Source organism: Sparus aurata, chromosome 4 (genome assembly GCF_900880675.1).
Source record: "Sparus aurata chromosome 4, fSpaAur1.1, whole genome shotgun sequence".
Taxonomy (NCBI): domain Eukaryota; kingdom Metazoa; phylum Chordata; class Actinopteri; order Spariformes; family Sparidae; genus Sparus; species Sparus aurata.
In genome coordinates this window covers 33,618,017-33,633,694 of record NC_044190.1, presented here as the reverse complement: position 1 = coordinate 33,633,694, position 15,678 = coordinate 33,618,017, and the positions used below count along the sequence as shown (strand labels likewise).

The window sequence follows — 15,678 nt, the reverse complement described above, 5'->3', positions numbered from 1 at the left end:
CCCACATTGGTGCCCCGGGCGAGGCTTTTTTCAAAGCACTGAATAATACAGTGCAGTGCAACAATGCAATGTAAAATCAAAGACCTTCAAACATGCAGTACATCCATACTGTTGCATCATTGCATTAAGTCTGTTGTGTCATTCTACTTCATGTAAAGTAGGTGCTGAACAAATAAGCTTTATTCAATTTGACTAAAACTTCAGTTTAATTAGTAATAAGGTTTAACCGAAAAATGTAATAAACAACAACAACAACAAATAGTAATCATATATTAGTGTATCAGAGACCACAAGTAATTTTCTGAACCTACATGCTTCAGAGAGTGGTGTAGCTGGCAGATTAGAAGGCCCTTCTCCAGCTGCTGCTGGAGGCTCCTGCAAAAACGTCCTGAGCGCATCTGGACACTTATAGAGCAGTTAAGCCTGATTATTACTGTACAAGCGAAAAACATGTGTAGCTGCAGCAGACAGAGAAGGACAAACAACTGCTGCGGCATGCACACTACTGCTTGTACAGAACATGAGGGAAGGACGCTGCATATTATTAGTATCATTTATTGGCACAAAAAATAAATCACCAACTGCGATGGGACTACTGGAATAAATTGTGCCGCCCAATGTGACCACAACCTCCATCTCATGAGTTCACCCTTTTATCTGTTGTCTGAAATGCAACTAAATACGGTTAAACTAACCAGCTGGTTAAACTAACCAACTGAAAAACAAATTGTATCTGCAACACATAAACTTAAACAATATTATGGTATATGATATGTACAGTACATAGAAGTCTGTCTTTGCTTGTATTATAAGCAGAATTTCAGGACCATGGACAGTTCCGCTTCTCACACAGCACAAGCAGGTGGTTAAAGCTAATCTCAAATGAACTTTTGATATTACTTTACTGTCTTTACTGATTTACTGTATATCGATATTTTTTTTTCTTCTCTTTTTCCTTTTTATAAATATTTTAATGGACAGTCCATATTGAAGAGACAGATAGGACATGAGGAGAAAGGCGATGGGGTGTACGACATGCAACACAGTTCCCCAGGGATCGGCCTGTGGGGCCTATGCTATAACCATTCGGCTTAAAGGCATGTACCGACTTGGATGGATGTCTGGTTACTGGTGCTGTAACTCGATTAGTAGATGGCCAAGATGAACAACCTGACAGAGGAGGGAGTGTTGGACTCTCCCCGCATGAGGGGGATTGTTACTTAATCTTTAGGGGAAATGGCCTGACCAGACTGAGAGGAACCTCATCGGTGCAGCATCATTACATGTAATCATCCATAGATGGAAGCGTCCCTGGAATACCAACTACAGATGCTTCCATGCATCCTCCCGACTCCTGATATCACTGCATCTCACTCTGTTGTGTTATCTTCTGCTGGGTGACATGATTAGGTGCATTGCTGCAGTGTGGATTGACTTCTCCCACTCCCATTTCCTTCAGCTTAAAAGACATCCAGATGTTCTTTTGAGACCAAGATATTTGTACTTTGTGCTTGGACAAAATTAAAGTTTTGTTATGTCAAGGCTCCATTTGTGAAACAGCTTTGCCTGACTATGTTTGAATATTGGATAGCTAGTATACTCTGTGTAAGGCTGAGTAATGGCTGTATTCCCTTTTTTGTAATGACTCCTCTCTAGTTGCAGGCTGACCTGGAGCAGCAGCAGTAATACAGTGGTAGGCAGGCAGGCAGCATTAGCAATAGTGATTGGAGCCAGGGTGCTGGCAGTGTTGGACCCTGTAGCCCTTGGGGAGAGGAATAGGACACTCCCAGCACTGGCACCATGTTCACTCAACCATAGCCAGCCTGTGTCAGCCACTATATCCCTCCCTGGATACAGCACATGGACCTCTATAGGCCAGGAAAGCCCCAGACCTCGCAGCTATTTTGGGGAAAACTGCAGCACTGTAACCAACAAAGCCGAGGAGCTGTGAGGACAGAGTGTATTTTTGTGTTCAAAGCTTTGTGTTTTTTTCCTCTGAGGAAAAAAAAAAAATGTTTTTCCGTTTTGCTGAGACAAAGATGTTTGGATATTTGATGCTGATATTTTTAGAGGCAGTCCATCAATTATGATGAGAAAGATATTGAAGTTTTTTTTGTTTTTTTTTGTCACTGTGGTGCCGGAGCGATAACAGGACGAAACAGCTGGTCCGTCTTTTCTCAGAAAATGGCGAGAGATAAGTTTGGCTGTTTGTTGCTGAATATTTCCGACTTTCCAGGGCAATTAAAATGTATTCTTTTAACGAGGGAATCCTGAAGTTCCCACACATTCTTGGATGAAATTTGCATCTCAAAAGCAGGTCAGCTGTTCTGTGTACATCTAATTGGTGTCCATGCCTATGCGTGTGTTTGTACAGTATGGGCATGCATTCATTGCAGAGGAGGTCGGGAAAAATACACAGGAGTCACGGTTGCTTCGCTGCTATCTCAAATTAGCATACAGCATGTGTCTGTTCTTCACTGCTCTGCTCTAAGTCTTACTGTAATAACCAGCAGTCTGGTGTCAGGCGTGTGAATACTTTTTAATACAAGGCTGGACGGTTACAGCTTGTTTTTATTACACCCTGATTGGTCATTGCCATAAAGCCGCAGCATGCAGAGTGAGCAGGAGATGATGGAAGGTGCGGAAAGTAATTTCCTGTAACTAGCCAAAATAAAGTCTGGCCAGTAGGAGTCAAAGAGAGGACATTTGTCATTACTGGAGTATCTACTGACCTTCACCGAGACTGTTAATGCTAGGTAATATCCTGCAAGCCCCGGGACCTCACCGCTGCTGAATCATCCCGGATCAATTATTCTAATATTTGTGTGGCAGTTTTGCTATCGATTAATGCATTTATGCAGAGTTCGGCATATCTTATTTAATAAAGCAAGGCTCTGCATTTAATTAAGTCCTTCTTGGAGTCAGACGGTACTTTGTTTTCATAAACCGTTGCCTTATCGATACGTGTGTTCATTCGTGACTTATGTTTCTCTGCTGGAACTTTTATTGTTTCATTACTAGCAGCCCGGCACATGTAACATAGTAAATGGCTATCTGCAGCACACTCGATATTTTGTAGATTGTGCTCACTGCTCTGTTGCTATCTTTAGTGGCTCAGACTTACTGTGTGTTATAAATACCGCATACTGATCATTATGGCAACCGATCATTATGGTGTTCAATAAGGAAAACTTCATTTGCTGCTTTAAATCTTCATTTAAAGCAGGGAATTTTCTGTAACTTTAACAAGTTAACTGAATAACTTTTGTCTTCCCCCTGTTCTTCTACCAACAACTTAAAATCTTTAGGTGTGCTGTAAAAGAGGATTTTTAGATTTTTTTTTAAACGGCTCATTTGCATTTCCAATTTTAGCCCAACCCTTCATTTTCTCAAGTGTCCTCCTACCCCTTAGAGCAGAGTTACAATGGGTAGTGGTTGAAGTCTTAACCTAGAAAATATGACAACCTTTAAGACCCTCATATGCATCAGTAGTCGTCATCAGCGTTTACATAAAGAGATGCAACCCGATTTCAATTTACGTGTCAAATTATTAAATAAAAAAGAACAAATCTTCTTTGCCTGGCAACTAGTGGTGCTTTACATATGGACAAACAATAGCAATCAGTGCTCCAACCCTGCCAGTCCACACTGATATTAAGGAAGTAGATCCAAGTGGACTGGACTCAAGTTAAAACTGAGGCATCACCTGCATCAAGGAGGGGCGGGGCTGCAACACTGAAATACACGACAATGTTGGACCGTCAGGTGCATACCAGCAACAACAATGTAACATTAGCTTGCTTGTAATCCAAAGAAAAGGACCATTATACATAACACTTTACCTTACCCCTCTATCCCAACAAGGACTGGGAGCGCTCGATCCCTGGACGTGAACTTGCAAAACAGAGGGGTGGGGCTAAGAGGTAGGGGCAAGAGGGGTATTGGGAATCGGCCTTCTTATCTTTTTCCTCATCATAATTGTTCAAAAATATTTGGTCGCTAAAATTTTCCTCCTCTTCATACTGACCAAGCACAGTTACTTCCTCATCGATCAGGAGCGCTGTTCCTTTAGTGCAGATCAGTATCCAAAATCTTCCGTAGTGCTTACTCCAACCATCTGCCACTGCTAGAGGGATGCTTTGAAAAAGTGAATGAGTCAACTGGTTATTTTCCAGAGTTTTAATCTTTCCCTGTTGAAACGCTCTCTTTGTATTTTTGCCGATGGAGGACTACTCAGAGATAGTTTCACAGCGTCTGAATAATGCTGGTTCCAGCATCAGCTGAATAAAATGCTGAATATCAGTGTTATTGTTCTTTGGGGCACTGGCGTTAATCCATCACATCACACAATTGATTCATCTGACACAAAAAAAAAGTAATATCTTAAAAGGTAACATTGTCTAGAGAAAGCTTACAACTTTCCAGGTGGTCTTGTGCATTAGACTGCCAGACTTTTGTTCATAATCTACAATGATTATTTTTTTAAGTCGTTTGATGTGTAAAGGCGAAATAAGGAATGGTATTGTGCAGATCCGAGGCCTAGCCAGAGATGTCTGCAAATGAGAAGAGAATAAATATTCAAAAGGCACACATGAAGGGAATAAAGAAAAGTGAAATGAGGAGCAGCTCGGTCAGGCCCGGTCATCTGCCTGACGACTTTCGATGAATTCCAATGAGAGTGCAGATTACATTTTGATTACAGATCGGCCCTATAGGTGCAATTAGTGCTACATAATGGCCTTTGCCCGGTTCCCCTCAGCAGAGTTGTGAAATATTGGCTTTATTCACCCCTATATATTCACTTAAACTCTGGGCTGTCATGCTAAGAATATATTTCATTGTTGTACGTGTTTGAAGTAATAGCTCAGGGTTTACTCTGTCACGGATTTCTAAGTGTGGGCTGTATATAGCGGGTCCTCTCTCTAAGGAAGGGGAAGGGACAAAAGGGGTAAGAAAGAGTCAAATCTGAAAGGAGAAAACGAGTCTAAATGCATTTTAAAAGCCTGCTGCATCCAGGTGTACGAGCTGGGTTGTGAGCTCTTTGATGATCAAACTTTTTTTTTTTGTGAATGTGAAGAAGACCGAAGTAGTAGGAGAGACAGAGTAGAGCTCCTGTAGTTCCTCTCCGCTGCATGTGGCAGGTGAGGCCCGGCAGATGTTGATGATGTCAGACAGGACACTTACGTTGGACTCCCTCCAGGGAGGTGTCTTGAAGTGGAGTTTGACTCCCTATTTCAGTATCTCTGATCTCTGCATTATTTATGCTTTTGTCTCAGCCATTTATCAGCAATTTTATACCTCCCAGCCTCATTCTACAGTACATCTCCCGTGATGGAATAGGCTGCAGCGATGATGGCCTCTGAGGGAAGCCAATAACCGAATATAGTAGCTCATATTGATATCAGAAAAGTGGAATGGACAAGTGTGCTGCGTAGGAGTCTCTGCATACCGTCGAAAACCTTGGCAAACGTCCATTCACATCAAAACAGTGCATTGAGAAATAAAGTATAAGGACGAAAATGCTGCGCTGGCTCAACGCTCTTACCTTTATATTAATTTTTACGACATGAAACTGGTAATACTTGAGCTGTGGTAGGAGTTGCACAGCAACTGAATCACTGATCAATGACAGCTAATGAACACTGCAGGAGTTCTGCTCTGTTTGCCTCTCGACAGAGAGCTGCCTTCTCCAGAGAGCTCCTTCTCTCCTGTTTTTGTCAGAAAAGCACAGGAGCCTTCATTGAAACCAACTGCCTCTGGGCTCAATTAACTACCATAGATTACTCATAATGCAGATGAGAGACCGTGTTCACGATCAGCGTCGCGGTGATGTTGAAGATCACAAACGGACGTGCATGCATGGATATAGACAACGGGGACGACTTGTGATGCTGAGATATGCCATGAATGTATAGATGATAAGAAAAATCTCCATAAAAAAGGCTTAAACGAGGAAACTAATTGTGTCTTTATCGATAAAAATTGATGAAAACAGTAATGAAAACAGACATCTGCATGCACAGATACATACATTCTCTGAGGCTCTGTGCCCCGAGGTATTTTCATCAGATGCAGCAGCGATGCATATTTTTTTTGACACATTAAGTAGAAATGGCTGCTCTGGATCTGTAGTCTCTGCGATAACCTGATTACTGTCAGAAACCGCAGTCATATAGATGCATGCACACATAGTAACACCTGTGACCCCACAACAGAGTTAATGCAGCAGAGCTATGTTTTGCATTGTTGTAGAGGTCAATTGAGATCTCCATGGTGACAGCATGCTTTGCTCTGTGTGTGGTCACCAGGCCATGGCCTTTGTCGTAGCATATTAGCGTCACTCAGCATCCCTCATTGCGGCTGATCGCTGTCAGTTTCCCACCCGTCACGTCTGAAGAACAAAAACACTCTTTATGAACGAATTCTGCTCTGACACTCTGACTGAATTTTTGTACATTTAACAATATTCCATTCACTGCAACCAACCGTGCCTACCGTATAGTTTTTTAAACCAAGATTAGTCCTATCACCAGCCAGTGGGAGCTGTTTTTTTAAAAGGATCCCAGCCTATAGTAAACGAAGGAAAGCTATCAAAGAGTATGTTTAGCACTAGAGAATGTACAGATGGCTCGGACCTAAACACCAAGCAGTCCCCCCGCTGTGAGGAGAATATGCTAAACATGTTGTGTGTTGAATGGTGAGATGAGTCTTACGTGCAGCTTTCCTGCAGTGTTCACACATTATCGTGAAACTGCAGAAGTTGAATATCTCTGAATGCTAACTAACTGCTCCAGTTTTTTTTTAAATGTAGAAGTAGATTATCTATTGAGATAAGGAGGACCTTATCAAATATGCAGAAAAAGTCATTCAGAATTCAAGTGCAGACAAATGATGCGGTTGAAACACTTGGTGAATTGACTTGAGTGTTTTATTGTGTCCCATGCAGCTGATAAGTGGTGTGTTTGTAACTATTCAACCTGTAAATCAGCTACAAATTACATTTTACATACTGTGAAACCAGTGTTTTTTTTCTAAGGGGCCCTCAAGTCAATTTCCTGACAACACGACACCAGAAATGTTGTTTTTTCCGACAAATATTGTGTTTTTTTGATGAGACATCTGGACATCTTCATCTTTGTTTGTGAACAACAAAACAGATGTTTTAAGCAGAAATGTTAGATTTTCTAAACCCTAACCAACTGGCTATTGTACCAGAGCACAACTCAAAGTTGTCACAACAAAAAAAAAAAAGAAAATTGGACTTAAAACCTCTTTGCAACATAAATAAATATAAAGTTTCAACATATAATGGGTTTGCAGAAATATACATTGCCTGTGTCATCGTTTTCACAGTGCGTGACATTAGGACACAGTGGGGTATCAGCAATGTTGCATCGGGCTGCGATGGTTTATTGATAAAGGTTGGTGCAAAGGGTACCAACGATTATCATGGCATTATCATATTAGACAATATGAATAAATATAATCAACAAACCGACAAAAGTTGAGATTGTGATTTTAATCGTGCAATGATGAAATGGGATTTAATTTGAACTCACTGATGTAAACATGTGACAGTCCTTCAGTCACTGCCAGCTCTGCTCAGCTCAGCCTATAGGGTGACAGTCACCATCATTCTTTATCAGGGAGCAGCACAGCTGGAAGATGGTCGCTTGGCGTGTCCTCCTGCCTTTCTGCATAATGTCCATCCAGATTAACACCCTGAGAATATAAGTGGTGTAGGGTAAATGATTGACTTGCCTTTCTAGGTAGCCGGCGTCCCGTTGTGAGCAGAGAATACACTGTGACTCTTTCTTTTCCCCTCCTCCTGCCTTTATCCTCCTACTGAGTCACCTCACCTTTGGGGCTTACCACAGGAGTCTCTTCAAACGATCCTTTAGACTGAAGTGAAGAATCAAGATTAATGCACTTCCACGTCCTGCCCAGGCTCCGGGGGAAAAAAAAGTGTTATAATTAACACCAGGGGGGCTGCAGGCTGCTTTTCGAGAGAGGTCGAGGGTGGGGTTCCTCGACTGTGGAGAAAGAGCTGGCAAAGTTGTGAGATGTTTAGAATGTGATGTATGTTGCTGCTGTGGAAAAAAACTGTGGAGTGGGAACAGAATGACCTGTCAGACACCTCAGTCTGGCTTATTGTTACTGGGACAAAGCAGAGGGGGCCTGGAGCGAGAGCTGCTAAATTACAGCATCATTTATACTGATTATTGTTATGCAGTCTGACCTGTGTGAATTATCACGGAGGCTGATGATTTAACTTTTGTTTTCAAGTGCTGCACAGGCAGAATTCTGCACATTTTCACTGTTTTCTGTTCAAAATGAGACGCACATTACGAATATCTTCTAAAGCAATGTGATAGCTTACATTTTGAAACATTATTAGTAGACATGTGTGTTAATAGGCATTATTTAAGGGGCAATATATAATAATTTTAAACAAATGAAATGTAACTCAATTTATCAACAGAATACAGAGACATATCTATTGAAGATAGCATGCTAACCAGGTAGCCCCTATTCACTTTGTACCTCAAAATGTGACAGTCGGACAGTAAACCAAACTGCAGTGTCAGGTAATACAGCCGCTAGCTGCTCAGTTAACTGAACTCGCTAGCTAACGAGAGCTATATTAAGCAGCAGCTAGCAATTCTTGTGATATACTGGTCAAATGCCCAAACGTTCAAATCTTACGTACTGCACCTTTAAAATCATTTTGATGAGGTTTCTATGATACTTAAGTGTATATTAGCAGACATGAGCCCAAAAAAACGTCACACAAATCAGATGGCTTCATGGTTTTATCCATTTTAGTGGCATCTCGTTGTGTGGTTCCAGATTGCAACCAACTGAACACCCCTCATCTAAACCTTCCCCGACTGTTGCCGCTAAATACACAAAAAAGGTGGGAGGCTCTCTCCGGACCTCATGTTTGGTTCTTGACCACTGTAGAAACATGGCAGAACAACGGACCCTGTTAAGACAAAAACACCCTTACTCTCTATAGATCTAAACTAACAAAATCACAATGATCCTCATTTGCAGGTGCTAATACACTAATCAAAACCATTGTGAATATTATATTGCATTTGTCCCCCCAGCTCCCCCTAAATCCCACACACTGGACCTCTAAACCAGGATTGTTAATGTCATTCATGCTTATGTAACTGACTTTAGAACTTGTTGGAGAAGAAAGAAAAGGCTGGAAAAGAAGAAACAATGAAGTACTTAACTATTTGGAGGCATTCACCACACAGTTTACTTGAACGCCATGTATTTACATGCACGGTTAAGCCTACTAATAATACCCTCTTATATTTCCACCCACGCTGATGATACTAACCGTTATTTAAATATATATCACACCCCACCATTTGTGTCCTGTGGTTCCCAGGGGATCTTATTTTCAGCGCAGCCCCCTACTGCATATAGAGAGGCGTGTAAGGCATTTGTTGAAATGTAAATGCATCCATGAAAGCAGATCGCTGTGTGAGCAGTATAAATTATACTTCTTAATTATCCATTCTTGTGCGGAGAGATCGTCATGGCGTGTTTGATCATCTGGTAATGATCTTTAAGTATCACCAAGGTTTTAGCTGCTTCCTCATTATCACAAATACTTCTCCAAGGTTATTCCCAAGCATTTACTTTCATAGTTCGACGCCTGGTGTTTTGTCTTTGATAGCTGCTCTGATTTGTGTTGTTCCCGTCGGTGTCAAAAAGCAGCGAAGCCTGCTGTTTGGGTGCGATGTTTTCAGGAGTTTATGAAGTAAAAGAAAAGAAAGAAACAAAAAAAGAAAACGGGAAGTAACCAGCAACCAGCAGGGAGGATCGAATATGGCACTTACATTTCAGTGTAAATGAGGAAAGAAATGGGCAGAGTGTGGATTTACAGCGTTTCATTAGATTGGATCCACTGTGCCTCTGTGTCTTTCACGTGAACAATCTCCTATAGCTCGGGCAAATTAGTGTTCAATCTGGTGTACCTGCTGTAAATGAATCTGTCCATCAGCTCGCGTCTCAGGTGTTGGGAGTGGAGGAGGGAACGGCTCTGCCCTGCCACGGCTGCTTCGCTCCCTCGGATGGAGAGGAGCTGTTTGTTAAACACTTAAGATGGAGTTTACTTTCTGATCGCCTTTTTTCTAAAAGGGTGGCTGTTCCTTGTCGATTCGTACGACTCTAAATTACTGCGCCGCAGATGCTCACCCGGTGTCTTTCATTTCACCTCTGACCTCTGCACCCGGCAGCCGGCATCACTCCTCTTTTTCAAAATGCACTTCCTCAGATCTCCCCAGGGGCGCGTCGGGGTGAATTTGAATCTAATGAGAAAATGCATGTGTGAAAATTTTGCTCTGTGTTCATTTGGGTGATGGATACGTTGGGCGAGTCAGCTCACCCTCTGACAGGGAGGCAAATGGAAGCACCCGGCTGCGTTTTCTTTCAAACGCTCCGTAAAAACTGATATTCTTCCGCGAGCTTTTGCAATTTGAAAAGATTCCTATCATTTAGAATGACAGATTTTATTACTGTTTCGGCTTTTGCTTTGACACTTTGGAGCTGTTAGCGATGCCCCCAGGGTTTCGCTCAGGACTAATCCACATCACACCAGCCTGTCATGTGTCCAAAATATAATAAAGGCATGGTAATGAGTGTCAATTAGAAAAGTGGGAGCAGCTCACCAACGGAAGTATTTGTGTATTTTCGGATTGACGCATTGAGTGCTGCAGACACAGAGGATACATGCGCAGAGTTCAAGTTACAGTGCATCCAAATCAAAAGTAAATTCATGACAGGTTTAGACAAGTTAGTCTGAGGTCTTAATGGAACACGGGGCATGAGGAGAATTTTCCCCTGCCACGAGAGACTGTATAAGCTCCTCTCAGGGTCTTTGTGTCGGATATCTCGCCAGAAACCGAAAATTAAAAGATCCATCCTGATGGGCGAGTCCGCTGTTTTCATTTAGAAGTCCGGTCGCATGCAGACACGGCCGGCTGACTGGAATAATGTATCTAAAAGCCGAACCTCTGAGCATATAGGCAACTGTATTGCCTTTAAAGAGCTTCAAGTAGGGAGAGCTTCATGTGTGACATAATTAAATTCCACCCAAGTTAATTCAAACTGTTTAATGATGCGGGGAGAACAATTTCTTTCGCTGTGCTAGCAGTGGGGCGGTCCGCAGGGGCTACGAGTGAGGAGAGGCATTAGAAGTTCTGTGCTTGTGATACAGAGAGGAGGATGGGTGGATTGACGGAGGGAGATGTGAAGGTTGTAGCATCCTTGCAAACGCAGGTTCCTCTCGGTGTGATTGTTAATTTAAAGGCGCATTTTCTTTACTTTTATTAGTCTTTTTGCAAAAGGTAATAACCTCTCCCGCGGCGAAACAGCCTGACATCATGTGCATTGTGTTTTTGTGTCTTTCTTCTAGGAGTCGGGGGCCAGACGGCGGGTAGGAGATGAGTCTGGCGGGTAATCCCACTCCACCTATCCATCAACCTGAAGACTATTTCCAGCGTCCCCCCCTACAGAATGTCAAAGCCTCGCTGAGCAGAAGATGAGTCCATTATCTTCTTTTCCAAGACTTTTTCCCCCCCCGAGTTTGCGTCAAAACACATAAACACATCGTGTGCCATTATTTTCTATCGCCCTCCCCCTCCCCTTTTCTGTCAATGGAGGGGGGCCGCGGTGGTGAGCCAGTGCAGTTGAGTGGGTTGTGTTGTATGCACTATGCAAAGGAGACGCTCCTGTTTGAAAACTATAGGATGTGACAGGATCCTCTCTCTGACGCCGACATCACTCTGCGCTGCTGCGATGGGGCATGTGCCAGAGATCTCCTGTCTAATAGGAAGTGAGACACTTAAAGAGATGACCCTGCCTCAGTTGCCATCACTGTCTCTCCGCCAGAGAGGGAGCTTGGCTCCCCCATTACTCCTGCACTTGCTAATTAGCGTCTGTCGCCGGAGTAACTTGTACCTGTCAGTGTGTGCCGCTCGCCTATATTCAGTAACTTGAGGGAATTGAAATTGAATGCCAGCTAAGCTCTAACAAACTGCAAATGGTGCATGGGATACACCCTGATTCTCTCACTGACCTGACAGCCTTATATGTAAGAAATTGTTTTTAATGAACAGCTCGTTTTCTACTGCTCATGTGGGATGTTGTATCTGGTCCAGGCTGGGGGCTGTACAGGTTGTTTTACTATGGTTTTTTTTGTTGTTTTTTTAAAGGTACTTCAGCAAGTCCCCGTGCCATATGCCGATGTATGAATACCAAAGCCATTTGTGTCAGATAACCCAGTGCCTATTTACATTAAAGAGACATGGTGAAACTGCCTTGGTCATTGGTAATTATTGGTCCCATTCCCGGGGCCACTTTGTGCTCGTTCAAGCAGGACAAGGTCGAGTTTATTGAAGGCGTTTTTTTTTTCTTTTTTCTTCCCACCCACAGGATTAGCCGCGCTGCTCAAATTCATCCTTCCACTTTTTCCATTAGTTGATTTATCTGCCTACTAGACTGTTCTACATAATGAGTAAAACATGAATTATGGTCAAAGTAATACAAATATTTCATTCACATGCAGATCAACAGTGACATGTTGAATTGTTCCCGGTTAGACGCGGTCCTATTTTAGGGCTAATCCCTCTCTGTTTGCAGATGCTCAGTCATCCCAAACATTTGACTTGTTTTGAATAATGGATTTTTTCTCTGTGATTGTTTGTTGCTGTCATACGCGAAATAGCTACCTTGCATCAAGTGTGACTTGTATAAGTAGTGAAGAAATACCTCCCCGGTGAAGCCACGTGCGCACACACACACACACACACACACACTCCAACACACACACAGTATCCTCTTCCTAAGCTGGATGAGACTGTTGATCAAACCCCAGGCTGTGCCCAAATGCGCAGATCTCTCTGTACAGTAGCCCTTGACCTTGCTGTGTGTCCTCATGGCCCAGACACCCGCCTGAAATTAAATTACAGATTAGTGGCTCCAGGCCCAAAGAGGGGTTTATTTGGTTGGCCCCTCTCTGAGAAGAGCTCATTCTCTAATTCAGGGACTGGAAAAAAAAAAAAAAAAAAAATGTCATGGGATTTAAGGAAGAAAATGTCAGTCTTGGAGACATTTTCTTTCATCCAACTGTGAGCGCCGGAGCCAGTGGTCCTCTAAATCTGGAATGTCTACAAAGACTTCTAAAGCTTACATTGTAGGAATATCAGACAGAGGGCCAGTGGGAATGGGTTTGGGAGGGAGGTGGGATGAAACGGGTGCTTGGAAGCGAAATTTAAAAAACAAAACAGAAATCATAGAACAGAAAATCCAAATTCAAAATGAAGGAACGCTGATGAAACGGCACCTGGGTGTTCATTTAAGCCGTGCTCAAGGTACACCTTTGAAATGAAAAGAAAAAAAATCATTCTTGTGAGACAAAAAGAAGTGAAATGCCAAGCTCTCCTTAATTGGGAAGTATGTCAAGCCTTTCTCAGCCCTTAATTCCAAATTACGTTTGCTTCAAACAAACACTCGAATACGTGACCATCAATTGTCAATCAAGAGGAAAAAAAACTGAATCGCGAATAGGAAGTAGAAAGTGGAGAATACACCGAAACACTCACTTCAATATTAATGATAAAATCGATTTGTCAGTCGAAACTGTGACTCTGGGAGATTATCTTTTGCTTCATGTAAATCAGTTCATAAAAGCTTGATAATGGCTTTAGCTGAACTTTTGCTTGATTTCGTGCTTGTTCACTTACCATGTAATTGTGTCAGGGCCTCACAGGGACAGTGAGTGCAGACCGTAAATTGAAATTCGCTGATGTGACTCTACACCGCCTACCATAACACACAATAAATTCAAAGTCTAAATTTCTACCGAAATACGCGGCAACACGCAGCACATCAGTCGACTCGACCTGCCAGCTACAGTTCACTTAATCTTACTTTACATGCGTAATTGATCACACTTAATGTCACCTTTTCTCAGACCCGGGCACGACAGGATGAATGTTTAAGATGGTAATGCCGCCTCTTTATTTATTCTATCAAAATAAAACACTTGGCAGGGCTCGGAGTTGCCCCACAGCCAAGCCTCAGACTACACCGCACACATAAGGAAAGATTTCGCAGATCAGACTGTTTCAAATTTAAGCTTGCGCATCAAGATTAGAACATTTTGATGCATCATACAAAAAAAACATGATGCATTTCCTGAGGAAAAGCCGTAAATCACCACTTGCCTCAGCTCCTGTTCCCTTCGCAGCAAATCACATGAGCCAAATCAACTTCTTTTGCTTGTCTGGCTCATTGTTATATTGGTGTGTATTTTAAGTGGTTTTATGGTTAAAATGCAAAAATTAATTACAGTAAAATGGAGACGTTGACCTAAACGCTAAGCATACATGCCACTCATGTCATTCTTAAGCGGTTCCCAAATCATTTGTTCTGTTCAAGTCAAGTCAAAGTAGGTCAAGTCATGCACTGTATTAATCCTTTCTTATATAGAGAGAGAAAATAAATTATATTGGGGGCCAACTTATCTTACCTGTTCATAAAGTATCACCTGTTTCCTGTCGCGTTCGAAGCATTCTGTATTCAAATAAATACAGCGAGGCAACGATCTGATACCAGTGCAGACAGGATCTTGGAGCGAAGAGAGAGAGACAACAGTGCTCCCGTTTCCCTCCAGCTCCTCACAGCTAATGCCCTGGCTCAGGCTATGGTCCACACGCGCAACTAGATTTATATTAGCACCTCATCTGCTTTGCATCCGACTTGATGAGAACATGAGGTCCCGACAAAGCAGTCGCTCAGACGAGGCCAGATGTGCTCCTTAAATTTTCAGCGCACGGTAAATGCTTAGTGTGCTCTTTAGTAAATATCCTCCTTTATCCTTTCCCCCCCCCGTTTTGTTTACCACATACTTCAATGTAAGCATGTACACTTGTTCTTCTCTCCTCTCGCCGCCGCATGAATAATTCCCCCCCCCCTCTATTAGAAGTAAAATATAGAGGAGGCAGCTGGCGGCTTCTCCCCTTCCACGCTTGCTGGAGGCCCGCGTTCGGTTCGGGGACGGGGACACCTGAGGTCAGTAGCTCTGATACCAAGCGCTCCGCACCCAGAGCTCTGCTGGCTTCATTCGGTCTAATCAGGGACTGATTCACACCAGGGACCGCAAGTGAATGCAATTAAGCGGACGGTAGTAAAGAAAACCAGCCCCCAGGACCGGGATTGAAGACCACTGTGTAATTGGTTTATTCATGGAACGGTGGGCTACTCTATCACAAGTTATCAAGGTGGCATGGTAATAGCTTGGGCTGTGGCCAGTAGTCAGTTACTCTGGATGTAAGCATAGTAAACACTTGCTAAGAATTCTGCTCACTGCGAGGCGCCCCTTGCATCATTTTTACGATCTGCTGGGTTTGTTCACCGCTTAAGGAGAGAACGCTGCCAGCATTTTACACTGTGTTTTATTTCTCCTGAGGACGTTCGATAATGTATTTAGTATGCAGCGGCTGGAGCAAAACATAAAACAGGCGAATCAACAGTGATAGAGATCTAGCAGTGCGGGCTTTTGAAAGCCGATAGTTGGACGGATACTTTTTTTGACCGAGGCTGCCGCACGGTGCTCAGAACAGCATTCAAGCACACTGAACTCCAGGGTAACGT

At 42.8% G+C, this 15,678-nt stretch overlaps 1 protein-coding gene across 2 annotated transcripts in view; it reads left to right on the top strand.

Annotated features, from left to right (window-relative positions):
* Positions 1-12,341, top strand: part of cd276 (CD276 molecule) — a 73,851-nt gene extending 61,510 nt beyond the window's left edge. For both annotated transcript variants that reach the window (XM_030415083.1, XM_030415082.1), the window contains exon 8: positions 11,438-12,341. The gene's annotated coding sequence lies outside the window, so the exon portion shown is untranslated. The remainder of the gene's footprint in view (positions 1-11,437) is intronic.
* The last annotated feature ends 3,337 nt before the right edge of the window (positions 12,342-15,678 follow it).